The sequence below is a fragment of the Lepidochelys kempii genome, chromosome 26 (genome assembly GCF_965140265.1).
Source record: "Lepidochelys kempii isolate rLepKem1 chromosome 26, rLepKem1.hap2, whole genome shotgun sequence".
NCBI lineage: Eukaryota > Metazoa > Chordata > Testudines > Cheloniidae > Lepidochelys > Lepidochelys kempii.
In genome coordinates, this window is record NC_133281.1 from 15,061,234 (window position 1) to 15,078,411 (window position 17,178).

Below are 17,178 nucleotides of genomic sequence, written 5' to 3' on the forward strand. Positions count from 1 at the left end.
TGGGGCTGAGGCAGGGTGTGTGGATGGCCGGCAGGGGGTGGGGGACCGATGGGGTGTGGATGGATGGTGTGGGGGGCTGGGGTGCGGATGGATGGGGGTGGGGGATGGATGGGGCTGAGGCAGGGGGTGTGGATGAGGGGTGTATGGATGGTGTGGGGGGCTGGGGTGTGTGGGTGGATGGGGCTGAGGCAGGGGGTGTGGATGGCCGGCGGGGGGTGGGGGACGGATGGGATGTGGATGGATGGGGCTGGGGGCTGGGGGCAGGGGGTGTGGATGAGGGGTGTATGGATGGTGTGGGGGGCTGGGGTGTGTGGGTGGATGGGGCTAGGGGCAGGGGGGGTGGATGGGGTGGGGGATGGATGGGAGCGGCAGGCTGGGGGCAGGGCATGGGGCTGGTTTGTGGCTCTCTTGTGCTAACTGAAACACGCGTTGGTTACTGAGTCCACCAGCCCCGCCAAACAAAGCGGGAGATAACGCTACCACAGGAGGCCCCAGGGATCGGGGAGTGGGAGCGGCAGGGTGTGTGCGAGGCAGCCCTCTGCTGGACAGAGTCAGATCTGTTTGCTCGTGTGTCATAGTCCCTATAGTGCTAACAGCTAGAGGAGCGTCTGTGGTGTCACTGGCAGCCGTGTAAGAGGCACAGGGACAGTGCTTGCCTGCAGGGAGTCTGTGCAGGCCTGTACCCCGTTAGCCTCCAAGGGTGGTGGCCGGCAGCTGCTCCCCTCTAGAGCGGCTTTAATCCGGTTTAGGTCAGACCGATTAGGCTGAAGGTTAAGCCAAGCTGCAGTAAGTGGCTCAGACCAAAATCAGCACCTCCCCCAGGAGTGTGCACGGTGGGGGAGGGGCGGTAACAGAGGCAGCCCCGGGGCCGGGTGTGCAGAGGCCTGAATTCCCTCTGTGCTGAGTAACCCCCCTGGAAACGCAGCCAGCAGCCAGGGGAGGGGGGTGAGCCAAGGAAGGCCAGAAAGGGATCAAAGAGTTGGGTCCCCCCAGCTGGCATCGCTCTCGCTGCAGGGTGGGTGCTGGGCAGCCACTCGGGCTCTGGGCCGTTCCCATCAGCTGCCCTAGGGGCATGGATCTGGTGGCCGATGTGTCAACCTCAGACGTCCATCACTGTCTGGCCCCTGGGGAAGCCGGTGGCTCCAGAGGTGTGGCCCGTCTCATCCCCCCCCTTGGAAAGCAGTGGGAGCTGCAGGCGACTGCTGGTTTCGGGGCCTAGGCAAGGGCCGGGTGAATCTATTCCAGCAAGGCCTTGGGACCACTTAGCCCTGCTGACCAGCATCAGTGGGACTAACATGGTGCAGAGGCCTGGCGCTGCCTGTCTGCCCGGGGCGGGATTTAACTCCTCCCTGCCTCACGTCTGATCCCTGGCGTTGCTGTGTGTTAAATGGTTTGTGTTGCACTCCGGGGATGATCCAAATAACCTGAGATACCCCCATTGCAGGGTGTGTCTGTGCCCTGGCCGGGGGAACAGAGCTTATGGCCTGGAGGGTCCATCGGATTGTCCAGCCTGACCCCCGGCTAGCAAAGGAGGGAGAACGGCCCCCGCTCGCCCTGTATGCAGCTCAGGGTGGGGAAATCAGGGACTGTGAAATGAACGTCTAGTCCGTGCTATCAATCCCCATGCCCGGCCCGATCGCAGCCCCTGACACGGCCGTGGTGCAAAGCACGAGGGCAGATGGGGCCAGGCGGTGATTTGCACCCCGGATGCCCACCCAGGGACGCTCCAATGGTGCAAACAGTGGCTTTGCCTAGCGATGCACAGCGAGAGATCCTGTCCCTGAGCCATTCCACCAGCGTGCGGGGTGGGTAATGCCCGGGCAGCATGGCACGGCCCCAGGAGTGCTCCCCGCACAAGCCCAGGCACCCCGGGCATTCCAGGCCTGTGGTATGTGGCGCTGCAGTGACTAGACTGCGCCACAGCCCATGGGCAGCTCAGCTGGGCTGCCGCTAGAGCATCCTGGGGCTGCTCTAATTTACGCCAAGGGCTATTTGGTCCCTGGAGCAGCCCAGGATCTGGAAGGCCCCACAGGTGGCATAAAGTCCCCTGCCCCTGGGCTGGGCCCTCTGGAGGGGCTGCAGAGAACTCCAGGGCTCTGCCCCGGTGTCGTGTCGGGAAAGAGGGCCGGTCCCAGTAGAGCCAAACCTACAGATGCTCCTGGATTCCAGCTCCTCGGCAGCTCCCTGATCCTTGTCTGAGGTGGGGGGCGGGGCTGGGGAGGGCGATGCTGGGAGCTGGGCACGACAGAAGGAGCTGGGAACAGTCACAGCTCTCAGCCCGCCTGCGCCAGAGTTCATTCTCCAGATCTGGGGAGCGCAGCCCCCGCCAGGCTGCTGAGTATTAGTCATCCTGCCGGTTGGAGGGGAACCTGGTAATTACAGCAGTTGGAAAAACCAGCCACAAGCCTCTTCTGAACCAGCTCGGCTCTGCGGCTGGCGTGGAAAGGCAGCGGGCAGCGTGCTGCTCCTCTATTCCACCTTTGATCAACGGGCTCGCAGGGCTCGGCAAGCGTTAATTCAGTGTCACGCTGAATTGGCATCAGGGCAGCGCTGTGCCCAACACGGAGAAGAAGGAAATTCCCTGATGGTGCGTAGCAAATCAGTAACAGTCAGAAACAGAACCTAGGAGTCCTGGCTCCCAGCCCCCACTGCTCTGACCCACCAGCCCCCCCTCCCTTCCAGAACTGGGGAGAGAACCCAGGAGTCCTGGCTCCCAGCCACCCCTGCTCTAACCCCTAGACCCCACTATGCATGTGTACCGACAGTGAAACACAAACCCCAGACATCCCACACTGCCCCCTAAAGCTGGGACTCCAACCCAGGGGTCCTGGCCCCTAGCCTCCTGCCTCCCCAGAGTCATGCTAGCACCCGGCTCTCACTCCCTTCAGGGCTCAGCACCCACCTCGGACAAGGACTCTTGGAGGGCTGGGGACCTTCCAGGATCCTGGAGGAAGCTGACCTTGGGTAAACGGGATGACCCAGGCCTGTCAGTCTGACATCGATCCTGGGCAAGATAATGGAGCAGCTGATCCAGAACTCGATTAATAAAGAACTAAAGGAGGGTGATGTAATTAATGCCAATCAACGTGGGTTTCTGGAAAGAAAATCCTGTCAAACTAACCTGATGGCTTTTGATGGGATTCCAAGTTTGGTTGATAAAGGTGACAGTGGTGATGTAATGATCTTCGACGTCTGTGAAGCATTGTGCGGCGTGCCACGCGGCATTCTGATTAGAAAGCGAGGATGATATGAAACTACCAAGGCACACAGTTAATGGATTAAAAGCTGGTTGACACACAACTCCAAATATCACCGTAATGAGGAATCATCATGGGGTGGGTGTCTTTCTACCGGGATCTCTTCTGGGCCCTACGCTATTTAACATTTGATCTGGAAGTAAAGATAAAATCATCCCTGATAAAGTTTCCAGCTCATATGAAAACTGGGGCAGCAGTGACTGATGAAGAGACCAGGCCACAAAGATAAAGAGCGACCTGGATTGTTTGGGAAGCTGGGCACAGACAAACAATTTGCGTTTTAGTCCGGCTAAATGCAGACTTAGGCATGGAGGAACAAAGACCGCAGGCCACACTTCCAGGCTGGGGGATGCTGCCCTGGGAAGCGGGGACCCTGAAAAAGATGTGGGGGGGGGTGGATAATCACATGAGCTCCCCGTGGGATGCTGTGGCCAAAAGGACCAACGTGCTTTTCGGATGGATAAACGGGAATCTCAGCTAGGAGGAGACGTGATTTTACCTCTGTGTTTGGCACTGGTGCGATGGCTGCTGGAATACATAGTTCCGGTGCCCAGAAGCCAGGAGGGATGCTGATACATGGGAGAGGGGGCAGAGAAGAGCTACAAGAATGATTGAAGGATTAAAAACCCTGCTTCCTAACGATGCAGACCCCAGGAGCTCCGTCTATTTAGCTTAACACAGAGAAGGTGAAGGGGTGACCTGATCCCAGTCTGTCAGGACCTACATGGGGAACAAAGATTTAATACGGGGCTCTTCAGCCTCGCAGATCCAATGGCTGGAAGCTGAAGCTAGACAAATTGACTGGCAATAAGGTGCACGTTTTTACCAGGGAGGGGAATTAACCATGGGAACAATTTATCCAGGTCAGGGTGGATTCTCCATCATTGGCCATTTTTAACACAAGATTGGATGTTTTCTAACAGATCTGCTCTAGGAATGACTATGGGGCAGGTCTCTGGCCTGTGCCCTACAGGGGGTCAGACGAGATGATCACAATAGTCCCTTCTGGCCTTGGAATCCATGAATCTGTTACCAAGCCCTCCCCACGCTGTGACTAGAACCCAGGAGTCCTGGGTCCCAGTGCACCCTGGTCTAAGCACTAAACCCCACTCCCCTCCCAGAGCCAGAGAGAGAACCCAGGAGTCCTGGCTCCCAGGCCCCCCCTGCTCTAACCACTAGACCCCACTCCCCTCCCGGAGCCAGGCCCTAGCCCCAGCTTACAGGCTCGCTGGGGCAAAGCCCTGCTTTCAATCTCTGTGCGTGTCTCGCCCCTCCCTGGGGTGCTTTATAACTAACAGTCTCTTCCGTTCACCAAGCCACACGCACGATGCGCGTGACCCTCACAGCGACAGGCTGCCTTACACAGGGTCTCTGGCTGCCTCGGCTCCCAGCTCTCTTCCCTGTCCAGGCACCACCCGGCCCCTGCTCTGCAGCGTCACGGGGCCACTCAGCCCCGCGGCCGAGTCTCCTCGCACGGGGACAGTCAGTGCGTCCCCACCCCAGCCCTCCAAAGGCCTGAGGCCGGCGCCCCAGACTGGCAGGGCATTGAACATCATTTGGGTTCTTTTTATTTGCCTTTGGGGCTCACGGGAGGGGGGAGGGAGTCACAGAGGGTTCATATGGGGGGGTCATCTGGGGTCACGTGGGGGGTCATGCATTGGTCACTTTGAGTGTCACTCTGGGGGTCACATGGCCTCACTTTGGGGGATCGTGTGGGGTCACTTTGGGGGTCACAGTTCCCAGCTTTCTCTACCCCCTGGAGGACGAAGAGCTGGGCGGAGAGCCCAGCGTCTCCCCACGTCCCAGGGCTGGGAGCAAACGCCAGAGCCAGCGGCACTGACATCCCAAGGGGTATCGCTTTGCTCCCTAGTGCGAGGGGGGAGCCTGGCCCCTGCCTGCCCCTCCGTGGTCACCCCCCGCCCGTTTGCCCTGGCGCATCCTTCCCCCGCCCCCTGCCCGTTGCCGCCCCGCGGGCGTCAGGCCAGTGACGGCGTGAGCAGGGATGTTCTGCAGGCAGCCCGGGCTGGCCCCAGAGCTGGGCTGGGCTGAGAGGGGGCCCGGGCTCAGCCCACGGGCGGGGGACTGCAGGGCCAGGAACTCACATCCGCATCCTGCATCTCACACGCACCCACCCAACGGGGCAGAGCACCGGGCCGAGGCCCAGGTCACCCGGGGGGGTAAGCGGGACGGGGCCCTGGCCCTGGGTGGCGTTTCAGCCCCGGCTCCCTGACCCCACCAGGAGCCGTGGCACCGTCAGTCTCTGTTGTGCGAGCGTGGGCCGCCCGGACTCTGATGGTTCCCGGCCCCGGTTCTCCACCACGACCCTCCCCGTCAGCGCAGCCCTCACCCGCGGGCAGGAGCGACCGGCTGAGCGGAAAACCGGTGTCAACAGGCGGGGGGCGGGGGGGACACGGGCACAGATCAAACAGCTCAGCCGCCGGCTGCTTTGCCTCCAAGGGGAAATGAACAAAGCCCGCCATCTGTTCCCATCCCACCCACAGCCAGCTGGGATGAGCAGCCCCCACCCCCGCAGCAAGCGCCCCCTCACAGATCAGAGTTTACTTCAGGGGATGCCCAGACGGAGTGCCCCAAGCTCAGGGACTGGCAGGGGCTGGGCGTCGGGGCCCAGAGGTCCTAGCAGTGTGCACAGAGGCTAGTGTTTGTGCAGAGCCCAGCACTGGGGGGCCCTAGACAGGTAATGACAAGAAAGGGGGCTGGGCCCAACGGGCAGGGGCTGGCTCTAGAGCAAGGAGCCTTTCGGGAAAAACGAAGGGGTTCCAGAACGTAACGCTGCCACTCCCTGCCTCGGTTTCCCCTCCTGTGTCTGTCGTGGCCATTCAGACTGTGGGCTCCGTGGGGCAGGGCCTGACTCTCACCCTGGCCTGGTCAGCCTCGCCTGACAGGGCCCTGAGCTCAGGGGAAGGTCACCAGGCATGACAGACCCTGGACATGGAGCGTTCCAACTGACCCCTGGGATTTAGCACGGCACTCGGAGCCGGCTCCGGGCCACAGGCTCTAGGTGGCAGCGGCCCTTAGAGCAGGCCTGACCCAGAGCCAGATGCCACCTGCTCCTTCCCTTCAGAGCTAAGCCCAGCAGGCCAAGGTGTCACCCCAGGGCTCCTCGGAGGTGGTGCTTGTCCAGGAGCACTAGAGGCCCCCGCCACACAGCAAGAGACAGTCCCTGCCCCAGAGACCTCCCACACTCAACAGATCAGCTAGACACAGGGTGTGAGGGGAAACTGAGGCACGGAGCAGGGCAGTGACTTGCCCAGGGTCACCCAGCAGGCCAGTGTCAGAGCCAGGAATCATAGAATCATAGACTATCAGGGTTGGAAGGGACCTCAGGAGGTCATCTAGTCCAACCCCCTGCTCAAAGCAGGACCAATCCCCAATTTTTGCCCCAGATCCCAAATGGCCCCCTCAAGGATTGAACTCACAACCCTGGGTTTAGTAGGCCAATGCTCAAACCACTGAGCTATCCCTAGAGCCTGGTTCTCCTGACTCCCAGCCCTGGGCCCTGCCTCAGTGGTGGATGTGCCCCCTCCCCCCGCAGACCCCGATTTGCTAATGAAGACTCAGTTTAACCTTGGGATAATATTTTCCTGCCAGCGCCCGCGGCCATGGGGGCAAAGCAGCATCTGTGAGCGTCAGGGCACATAGAGATGCCTCCCAGGGATGGGCACCGTCAGCTCAGCTGTGCCAGCCCCCACCCCTCCGCCCCCCGGCACATGGCAGCAGCTGCTGGGCGTGCCAGGAGGTCTCTGTTGCAGTCCCTTGCTTCTGGGTGCCTGGGACCGCCTGGCGTAGTCACATCTGGCTGCACCATTTTTCAGCCCTGGCTGGGGCCCGGGGGCCTCCTCTCCCTGCCGGAGACGCTGACCCTGCGTGGAGCTGGGCCCCATGCGATTGGAGCGGCCCCGGGCTGGGCAGGTGGGGGCAGGGGCTGAGGTTGGCAGAGCTCTAAGTCCTGGGACCCATGAGTGGGGAGCAGCTTGGGGGAGGCTGGGGGGGCTCCTCCCGACTGGGCCGTAGGTGTGAGCTGGGTCTGAGCGTGTGGAATGTGGGGGGGGGCTGTGCTCCGTGGGGGAGACCCAGCCCCTCCGCTATGGGGCGTGGGCAGCAGGGGGCTAGGGGTGGCAATTCAGGCCTATTAAACCCAGCTGCAGAGCACCCCCGCCTGCCCCCTATGGCCCCTGCAGCAAAACCCCTGCAACCCCCTGTAACCCTCTCCCCGTCCCACCTCACCGGGCAAGGCCCTTTGAGCTCAGCCGTTAACCCCGCCCTGGGCTGGGGTGTGCGGTAGGTCCTGGGGGTCACACTCCTGCTGCCATGCTTTGGAGGAAGCTGAGAGCCTGCTCGGTGCCCCGGCCCATGCTGTGAGAATGGGGGGGTCCCCTTGTCCGGGGCAGGCTGTTCTCCGTGGCGGAGCCGGCTCAGGCCAGAGCTGGGCGCACCGAGCCTGCAGACAGGAGAGCTGACCCCTCTGTCCGTGACCCGTGGAGGGTGAGCGTTGGCATGAGCTTGGCTGCAGGTCCCTGCTCATGGGGCTGGCATGGAGGAGTGCCCCTCCCCCCATCTGCTGTCCGAGGGCAGGACCCCACCCCCTCCCTGGGGAGTGCAATGGGGGGTGCGTGGGGGGGAGCAGGGACAGGACCCCACGGACCAGACCTGATGGGACCCCACTGCCCAGCCCAGCCTGGACCAGCGCTGCCCGGATGGGATCCCACGGACCCAGCCCATTTGGCTCTTTGGGGCAGGCCCAGTGGGTGCCAGAAACGCGATTGGCCGGTTTCGCTCCCGGGCCGGGGGCGCGGCTGCAGCGCGACGTGCAGTTGGCTGAACCGGGACGGCACTCGGCTCCCCGGCACCGGCCGCTGCGAGCCACGGGACACCGGGCGCACTGGGCTCTAAAGCTGCCTGCTGCTGGTCGCTCACAGGCAGCCTGCGGATCCCTGCAAGGGAGCCAGGACTCCTGGGCTCTATCCCAGCTCTGGGAGGGGAGTGGGGATGAGTGGTTCGAGGCGGGGGGGCAGCTGGGAGCCAGGACTCCTGGGTTCTATCCGTGGCTCTGGGAGGGGAGTGGGAGCATGTGGTTGGAGGTGGGGGGAATACAGATTGGGACTCAGGGCACCTGGGTTCTTTTCCTGACTCTGCCATGCCTTCCATCTGTGGCTACCCCGTGCCTCAGTTTCCCTGCCTGTGAAATGGGGATGCTGATACTGAGACACCCCCTGGAGTGGGAAGGGTTAAAAATGAATCTCTGTAAAGATCTCTCAGGCTTGTGGCTGGAGGATCCTACCTCAGGGCTATGTCCGGCTGGTGGTGACCCTCCCTCCGGCCTGGCACTGCCCCCATAGCCCAGCGCCTCCACGTGGACTGCAGTTAAGACCTGCCCAGGGGTATCCGGCCAGCGATCAGGTCCTGCCGTGGACTGGGCTGGGGGAGGGACTCCAGGCCCTCGGCCCCGGGGTGGGGGCACAGGCAGCCAGGGTGCGCAGGAGGCTGCTGAGGGGATCCCCTTATGGGGGGCTCAATGGAGGCCCCTGTGCCAGGCAACGGGCATTGTGTTGGCACCTGCTGGGGTTCCCCAGGCTCTGGTTCCCCCCCCCCCACCTGGCAGGCTGCAGGGCACATGGGGTCTGCATGGCTGCGCTAGCCGGGGGCTCCCACAGGACGTGGCCCCAGGCCGAGCCCCAGCGCCGGGAGCGTCAGACATCTGGTGCCCGGTTTCTCCATCTGGGCTGGGGCTGTCACCCCCCAGGCACATGTGGGCCTGACACTGGAACCCCTCAGCCCAGCCAGAGCCAGGCCCAGGGGGCTGGAACGATGTGTACGGGGGGGGGGGGGGGGGGCATTGAACCAAACGGCAAACCCTGGATAGAATGGAAACCACATCCCGCTGGGGGGGCGGCAGCCCCCGTAGTTCTAGCCCCTGTGGCCAGGTCCCTCTGTGCCCCACGCCCCCGAGCTCCCATCTCGCTGCCCCAGTCCCAGCCAGCACCCTCAGCCCTCCCGCCTTAGAGAGATGGGGTGGTGGGGGGGGCAGGAGCCATGGAAAGGGCGTGTGGGAAATGTGGGCAGAGGGGGTTGGGGTGTTTCAGCATGATGCCTTGGAGGAGCTACCTAGGGCCTGTGCCTCAGTTTCCCCAGTGGGGATTGCACCTCCAGCCTGGGGGGCTGCATTTGCCAGGCTCTGCTTGGCCCCGCACCAGGGCTCCATGGGCTTGATGGGCACCAGCCTTGATCCCACCAAATGCTGCATCTCATGGGGCTGTGCCAACTCCCCTGCTGCCCCGTGCCCTTGGGTCCCACCGTGCAGCCACCGGGGGCCCCTTGCCCTCCCGCCTGCCCCGGGGCTGCCACGCTGGGCCCCGCCTGGCACAGCCCCCTGCTCTGCTTGGCCCCAGCAGCCCCATGGCTCTGTGGGCAGGTGGGGGCAGCACGCATGGGATGGCATTTGGGGGGTTACCCATCGGCGTGAGGGAGCCTGACCCCCCCACAGGGCCCCCCACAGGGAGGACCCAGAAGGCAGCACACGGGAGCTCTCCGGCTGGGCGATCCTGCTAGGGTGGCCAGGCGGCCGGTTTTCAACCAGAAAGTCCAGTCGAACAGGGGACCCGACAGCGTCCGGTTAGATCTACCGACCGGACACCCTCTGTCCGGTTACTGTGGGTGGGGGAGGCGGGGCGGTGCCGGGTCATCACCTGCACCAGCCCCTGCTCAGCCAGGGCCGCCTCCTGCAGGCCCCAGCCCCGGCTGCGCAAGCAAATCTGTCCTGACCCGGCGAGCAATGGCGGGGGGGAGGGGGGGTGTCTGGTTTTTAAATAATACCAAGTCGGCAACCCTAGGTCCTGCCCCAGAGGAACCCGGGTCCCTAGCCCAGGGCAACGGGCATCTACTCTGACTCGGGTGACCAGACAGCAAATGTGAAAAATCGGGACAGGGGGTGGGGGGTAATAGGAGCCTATATAAGAAAAAGACCCCAAAATCGGGACTGTCCCTATAAAATCGGGACATCCGGTCGGCCTAACAGTGACCCACGGCAGCGAGGCCGAGAGCTGGGGCTGCAGCCGCCTGACTCAGGCAGGAGGTGGCCCCGGCTGAGTAGGGGCTGGTGCAGGTGTTGTGGGGGGGATCTCAGAGCCTGGCCCCCGGCCCCAGCCACTCCCCGCAGGCCCGGGCCACTGGAGCCAGCCCTGCCCCTGGGACTTTCCCAGGGGAGCATTTAACCCTTAACTCCCCCTGGTCCCAGCTCCGGAGGGTCCTGCCAGCACGGGATCCGTGCAGGCCCACGGCTCTGGCTCCCCTGCAGGGCCCACGGGGCCACGCGTGTTCTGCACATGTGTGTCTGGGCGTGTCGCCTGGCTGCCTGGCTGCGAGTGGCTCAGCAAAGAGCCGGCTTTACAGTAATTTTCCCAACCCACAGAGCTGGGCTCCAGGCAGGCGCTTGGCTCCACCCGGTGCCGCGTCCTGCCCAGAGCGCAGCGCCCCCTGCAGGCCACGTGCTCCAGAGCCCGGCGGGGAGGGTCTCTGCTGCAGCAGGCCTGGGGAGCGGAGTGAGCGCAGGGCTCCGCTGGGTCCCCAGGGCTTCAAGAGCAGAGAGCACGCCGCTGGAGGGGGGCCAGGAGCATCCCCCTGGCACAGATGGGGAAACTGAGGCACACAGTGGGGAGGGTACTCAGCTGGGGCAGAGCTGGGAATAGGCTCCAGGTTGCCTGGCTCCCAGCCCCACCCACTGGACAGCACAGCTCTGGGGGGCTGAGCCGGTGAGCGGGACAGGGCAGCCGTTATGCTGTCTGACCGGCGCAGTGAGCAGTCAGCCCCACAGAGCCCCAGCAACTGGTAGCGTCTGCGGGGCGGGAGTGAGGGGAGAGGAGCCGGTGGGAGCTCTGGAAAGGGGCTTTGGCCCAGCTCAGCGGCCCACAGCCCTCTCCCTCCAGCATCCTGGTGCTATAGCCGCGCCCTTCCCATTGGCACCGCAGGCCTGTGCCACACCGTGGCCGGCTGCGCCATAGGGGCAGAGCGCGGCCACGGCTGGGGTGCTCTGCTCCCTGGCCTCGGGGCTGGTTTGATGGGGGGGGCGGCCAGCAGCCACGGGCAGTTTTACCCTCCCCTCCCCCATGGCATGGTGGCTCCTGCCAATCCCCTGCAGCAGGATCTGAACTCGCGACCGTCCGGGCTGTACAGCTGAGCTCCCTGCAGCCCTCCTGGGCCCCGCCTCAGCACAGCCCCCACATTGCGCCCCGTGGGCTGTCCTGGGCTTCCCCCACTGCCCATTGACCCCAAATGCACAGACACAGGGGACCTCTGCAGCCACCTCTGGGGTGGAGTCCAGCAGGCTTGGCATGGGATGAAGGGAACAGCCACATAGCGACCCCTGCTGGGTGCCCCGGGGTCATGGCAGCTGCACCACAGGCCTCAGGGCTGCCTGGATCAGTGGCCTCTGGCAGCCCCACGGGGGTGGACTCAGAGCGGATCCGGTTTAGTGGAGAGACCCGGTGTCACCCCAGGAGGGAGCGTGGCCTAGTGGCTGGAGCAGCCAGCAGGGAGCCAGGACACCTGGGTTCTCTTCCCGCTGACCTGCTGGGTGACTGTCGTGTCCCCTCTCCCTGCCCCCCCCCCGAATGGGCCCTTTGGGGTGGGCCTGGGGCCACTTGCAGGGACTGGAGCCGCTCACTGCTGGGGGAGAGGCAGAAACTCTGCAGTGAACAGCCCCAGCAACCCAGCCAGGCGGGGAAGGGGGGCTCCAGGGTGGGAGCTAGAACCCCCTCCTGGGACCCAGCCCTGCACCCGCCCTTGGGGCCAGTTCAGGCTGCTGCAGCAGCAGCTCCCTTGAGCACCTCTGGAAATCACCTGGGGGGGTGGGGTCGGACACGCCCCCCCCCCGCCAGGGCTCGGGCCCCAGCCATACAAAGGGACTGTGGTCCTTGCTTGAGCAGTGTCAGAGTTATTCAGTATACCCCGTTGTACACATGGGGAAACTGAGGCACAGGGCAAGAGAGAGACTTGCCTGAGGCCCCAGCGAATCAGTGGTGGAGCTAGGAGCAGAACCCAGGTGTCCTGGCTCCCAGGTGGAGGCTGTCGCTGAACCCCTGCCTGTGCCCTGCACCCCCCCCACCCTGCAGAACCCTGCTATGTGGGGGGAGGAGCAGCTGTAGCTGAGGGGAGAGGCCTGGCCGCTGCCCCCCTAAGTTCCTGTGCCCCAGGCAAATCCATGGGGCTGCAGCTACCGTCCCAGCCCCGCAGGCCCTGCGTGTGGCAGCCTGGCTCCTGCATGCTCCATCACGCTGAGATCCCAGCCCCAGCGCCATGACGCCAAGTCAGTGTCGGCCCCGCACGCCCCTAAGCTCCCCCCACCCCACCCCCAGGGAGCGGGAGCAGGTTGGGAGCCTGCCACCTCGGAGGGAGGATGGGGCTGGAGAGGAGCCACGGCGGGCAGGGAAGGCGGGTGCTGTTGGCGCCTGGCTTGACTGGAAGCTCCAGGATTGGGAAACGCCCCGTGTCCCAGGTTGGGAACGGCAGGGGGCTGCGGGGCGGGAGTGAGGGGCACCGGCAGGGCTGGGGAGGGGGTCAGGGCCGGGCGAGCAGGGGGCTGCAGGGCGGGAGTGAGGGGCACCGGCAGGGCTGGGGAGGGGGTCAGGGCCGGGCGAGCAGGGGGCTGCGGGGCGGGAGTGAGGGGCACCGGCGGGGCTGGGGGGAGCCCGGGGCCAGGCTGGCAGGGGGCTGCGGGGCGGGAGTGAGGGGCACCGGCAGGGCTGGGGGGGCAGGGCCGGGCGAGCAGGGGGCTGCGGGGCGGGAGTGAGGGGCACCGGTGGGGCTGGGGGGAGCCCGGGGCCAGGCTGGCAGGGGGCTGCAGGGCGGGAGTGAGGGGCACCGGCAGGGCTGGGGAGGGGGTCAGGGCCGGGCGAGCAGGGGGCTGCGGGGCGGGAGTGAGGGGCACCAGCAGGGCTGGGGGGGCAGGGCCGGGCGAGCAGGGGGCTGCGGGGCAGGAGTGAGGGGCACCGGCGGGGCTGGGGGGAGCCCGGGGCCAGGCTGGCAGGGGGCTGCGGGGCGGGAGTGAGGGGCACCGGCAGGGCTGGGGGGGCAGGGCTGGGCGAGCAGGGGGCTGCGGGGCGGGAGTGAGGGGCACCGGCGGGGCTGGGGGGAGCCCGGGGCCAGGCTGGCAGGGGGCTGCGGGGCAGGAGTGAGGGGCACCGGCGGGGCTGGGGGGAGCCCGGGGCCAGGCTGGCAGGGGGCTGCAGGGCAGGAGTGAGGGGCACCGGCAGGGCTGGGGGGGTTAGGGCTGGGCTGGCAGGGGCTGCATGTAATAAGTGAGGGAGGGGCACCGGCAGGGCTGGGCGAGGAACACTTGCCCGTCCTGCCCAGCGTTTCCCAGGGGCTGCCCGGGCCCCGGTTCCCAGTGCAGCTGCAGCCGGCTCTGGCACCCAGGAGCCAGGCAGAGGAGCTGTTCAGACAGTTCCCCGGGTGGGAGGAGGCTGCAGCCGGGCTCCATGGGGCCAGGGCCAGGCAGGCAGCAAATCCACAGCCCCTGCTCAGAGCCAGCCTCTCCCGGGCAGGCAGGGCCTGAGTCTCCGGCCACCTTGGCCCAGGGCAGGGCGACTCCAGGGGCTGGGGACGGGCAAAGGATACCGAGCACAGGCCAGGGAGCCAGCCCCCACCCCACTCCGAACCGGCCTCTGGCCACAGCCCCGCTCCCTGACTCAGTTTCTCCATCTGCAAAGGGACAAGGGCTCAGCTCGTTAGCCACAGCACAGAGCGAGCCCAGCAGACACCAGCTCCCATCCCCACATCGGCTGCCTGGGCCAAACTCCCCGCTTTTATATGCTGCAGGGGTTTCCCAGCAATCTCTGCTCTTAAAGTGACAGCACCCCAACCCCCAGAGCCACAGAGCATGGCCAGGTCAGGGGGGAAGGTTAATTAAGCCGCAGAAGATGGCGGGGGAGGTTTTTAGCTGCGGACGGTTTGGTTCAGCGTCTCATTCTGTTAGGGTGACCAGACAGCAAATGTGAAACATCGGGACGGGACGGGGGGTAATAGGAGCCTATATAGGAAAAAGCCCCAAATATCGGGACTGTCCCTATAAAATCGGGACATCTGGTCACCCTACATTCCGTAACGAAGAAAATCTCCCGAAATGTGTCCGGTTCGAATGGGCAAGACCTCCAGCGATTCAATGGCTCTGATCCAGCTTGAAAGGGGGGAAACGAATAAAGACAAATGAAAGTAACGAGCTGAATGTGTCTATTTGGGAGAGGAGCAAAATCAGAGAGATCAGCATTATCCACTGGGTGACGTATCGCTCTGGCAGCAGCTCCTACAGCCCCGACCGAGAGACCCCCCTGCCTGGGACCCTGCACCTAGCACGCAGACCCCTGCACCCTGCACCCAGCCCTTGGGCCCTGCACCAAGCACCCTGCACCCAGCTCCAGAGCCCAGCGCCCCACGCCCTGCATCCAGCACCCAGAGCCCTGCACCCAGCCCTGGGGCCCTGCACCCAGCTCCAGAGCCCTGTACTCAGCACGCAGAGCCCTGCACCCTGCACTCAGCCCTTGGGCCCTGCACCAAGCACCCTGCACCCAGCTCCAGAGCCCCACGCCCTGCACTCAGCACCCAGAGCCCAGCACCAGCCCTGGGACCCTGCACCCAGCTCCAGAGCCCCACGCCCTGCATCCAGCACCCAGAGCCCTGCACCCAGCCCTGGGGCCCTGCACCCAGCTCCAGAGCCCTGTACTCAGCACGCAGAGCCCTGCACCCTGCACCCAGCCCCTGGGCCCTGCACCAAGCACCCTGCACCCAGCTCCAGAGCCCAGCGCCCCACACCCTGCATCCAGCACCCAGAGCCCTGCACCCAGCCCTGGGGCCCTGCACCCAGCTCCAGAGCCCTGTACTCAGCACGCAGAGCCCTGCACCCTGCACTCAGCCCTTGGGCCCTGCACCAAGCACCCTGCACCCAGCTCCAGAGCCCCACGCCCTGCACCCAGCACCCAGAGCCCAGCACCAGCCCTGGGACCCTGCACCCAGCTCCAGAGCCCCACGCCCTGCATCCAGCACCCAGAGCCCTGCACCCAGCCCTGGGGCCCTGCACCCAGCTCCAGAGCCCTGTACTCAGCACGCAGAGCCCTGCACTCAGCCCTTGGGCCCTGCACCAAGCACCCTGCACCCAGCTCCAGAGCCCCACGCCCTGCACCCAGCACCCAGAGCCCAGCACCAGCCCTGGGACCCTGCACCCAGCTCCAGAGCCCTGCATCCAGCACCCTGCACCCAGCTCCAGAGGCCTGCACCCAGCCCTGGGGCCTTGCTCTCCAAGAGGCTTGGAGAGGCGGGAGCAGCAGGCCGGATGAGCAGGGGCCAGAGGGAGCGACCGGCCCAGCCTGGTGGGGTGACTGCTACTTGGGGGGTGGGGAACATCCTGCAAGTGCCTCAGGCGGGCGGGGTTAGGGGGATCCCTTGGCATCTCTCAGGGAGGGAGACCCCTTCGACTGCGGCGCTGTCCCCCAGGGCTCGGGCGCTTACAGCCAGGCCGGGCGCTGGAGGGCAGGATGCTGCCCTGGCTGGGTGGAGCTGGTGGGGAATGGGTGGGGAGGCTGTGTCTGTCCATGTCCCACCTGCCAGCGGGCTGGATCCTGCAGGGAGGGGTAACTGGGGCGGGCTCTGCTGACTGGGCCAGCAGGGGCTGGGGGACAGGAGGACCCAGGGAAGGGGCTGAGCAGTGCAGAGGGAGGAGCCCTGGGGAACCGGGTGGGGAGCCGGGCTGGGCTGAGCGAATGCTGCCCCCAGATGGGGGGAGCTGGCCCTGGTGGCAAGCAGAGCTGGGCTGGCAGAGGCCCTGTCCATGGGCAGTGCTGGCAGCAGAAACAGGCGGCCCATTGCCACACTGGACCCGCCACAGGACAGCGTCCTGGCCGCGGCCCCAGCCTGGGAGCTCGGCTGTGACCGCCCGGCCCTGCTGCACCCTCCCCAGGCGACAGCTCAGCCCCCGGCACTGAGACTCCTGCAAGGCCCCGGAGCGCGGGGCTGGCGTGGAGCCAGCCTGGGCACAGGGAGAGTCTGTCCAGCTGCCCTGCTGCTGGGCGAGGCGGGGGCTGCCTGAAAGGGCCCCATTGACGGGAAATGCCACGAGGCAGCCGGGCCTCGCCCCCAGCCCTCTGCAGATGCCAGGCGGGCGAGATGGGGGAGTCCAGCCAGGGCCCCAAGACATCGCTGGGCTGCGATCACGGGGGACCTGGGGGTCCAAAATGCCGGCCGATGGGAGAATCCCCTGCCTCAGGCATCCCTCACCCCGGAGCTTCCTGCCCATGCCGAGATCTGGGCCCCGCTGCGCTGGGTGCTGCGCAGACATGGGCAGATGCCGGGCGGGCGAAGGGGGCGCAGAGCGGGCAGGGAGCTGGCCTCAGGTCACCAGGCCAGGCAGTGACAGCCGGGAATAGAGCACGGCTCAAGCCCGGCACCCCCCAGCTCCGCCGGTGCCCCTCACTCCCGACCCGCAGCCCCTGCTAGCCCAGCCCTGCCCCCCCCGCCAGCTCTGCCGGTGCCCCTCACTCCCGACCCACAGCCCCTGCTAGCCCAGCCCTCCCCCCCCCAGCTCCGCCGGTGCCCCTCACTCCCGACCCGCAGCCCCTGCTAGCCCAGCCCTGCCCCCCCCCAGCTCTGCCGGTGCCCCTCCCTCCCGACCCGCAGCGGGCGCTGCCCAGACCCTGACCGAGATCAGGGCCCCGCTGGGCCAGGACCGGCACAGATACAGTGAGAGCCCGTCTGTTCACAGCCCAAAGAGAATGATTGCTCTCCTGCAATGTAACTCCTGACAAAGGCGGCGAGTTATATGGACCCGTGGGGCCTGGCCCCACCAATGTTTGGGTTTAGTTAATCAGAGCCGTCCTGTCCATAGGACAGACCAGGGCAACTGCCCCGGGCCCCGCACTTC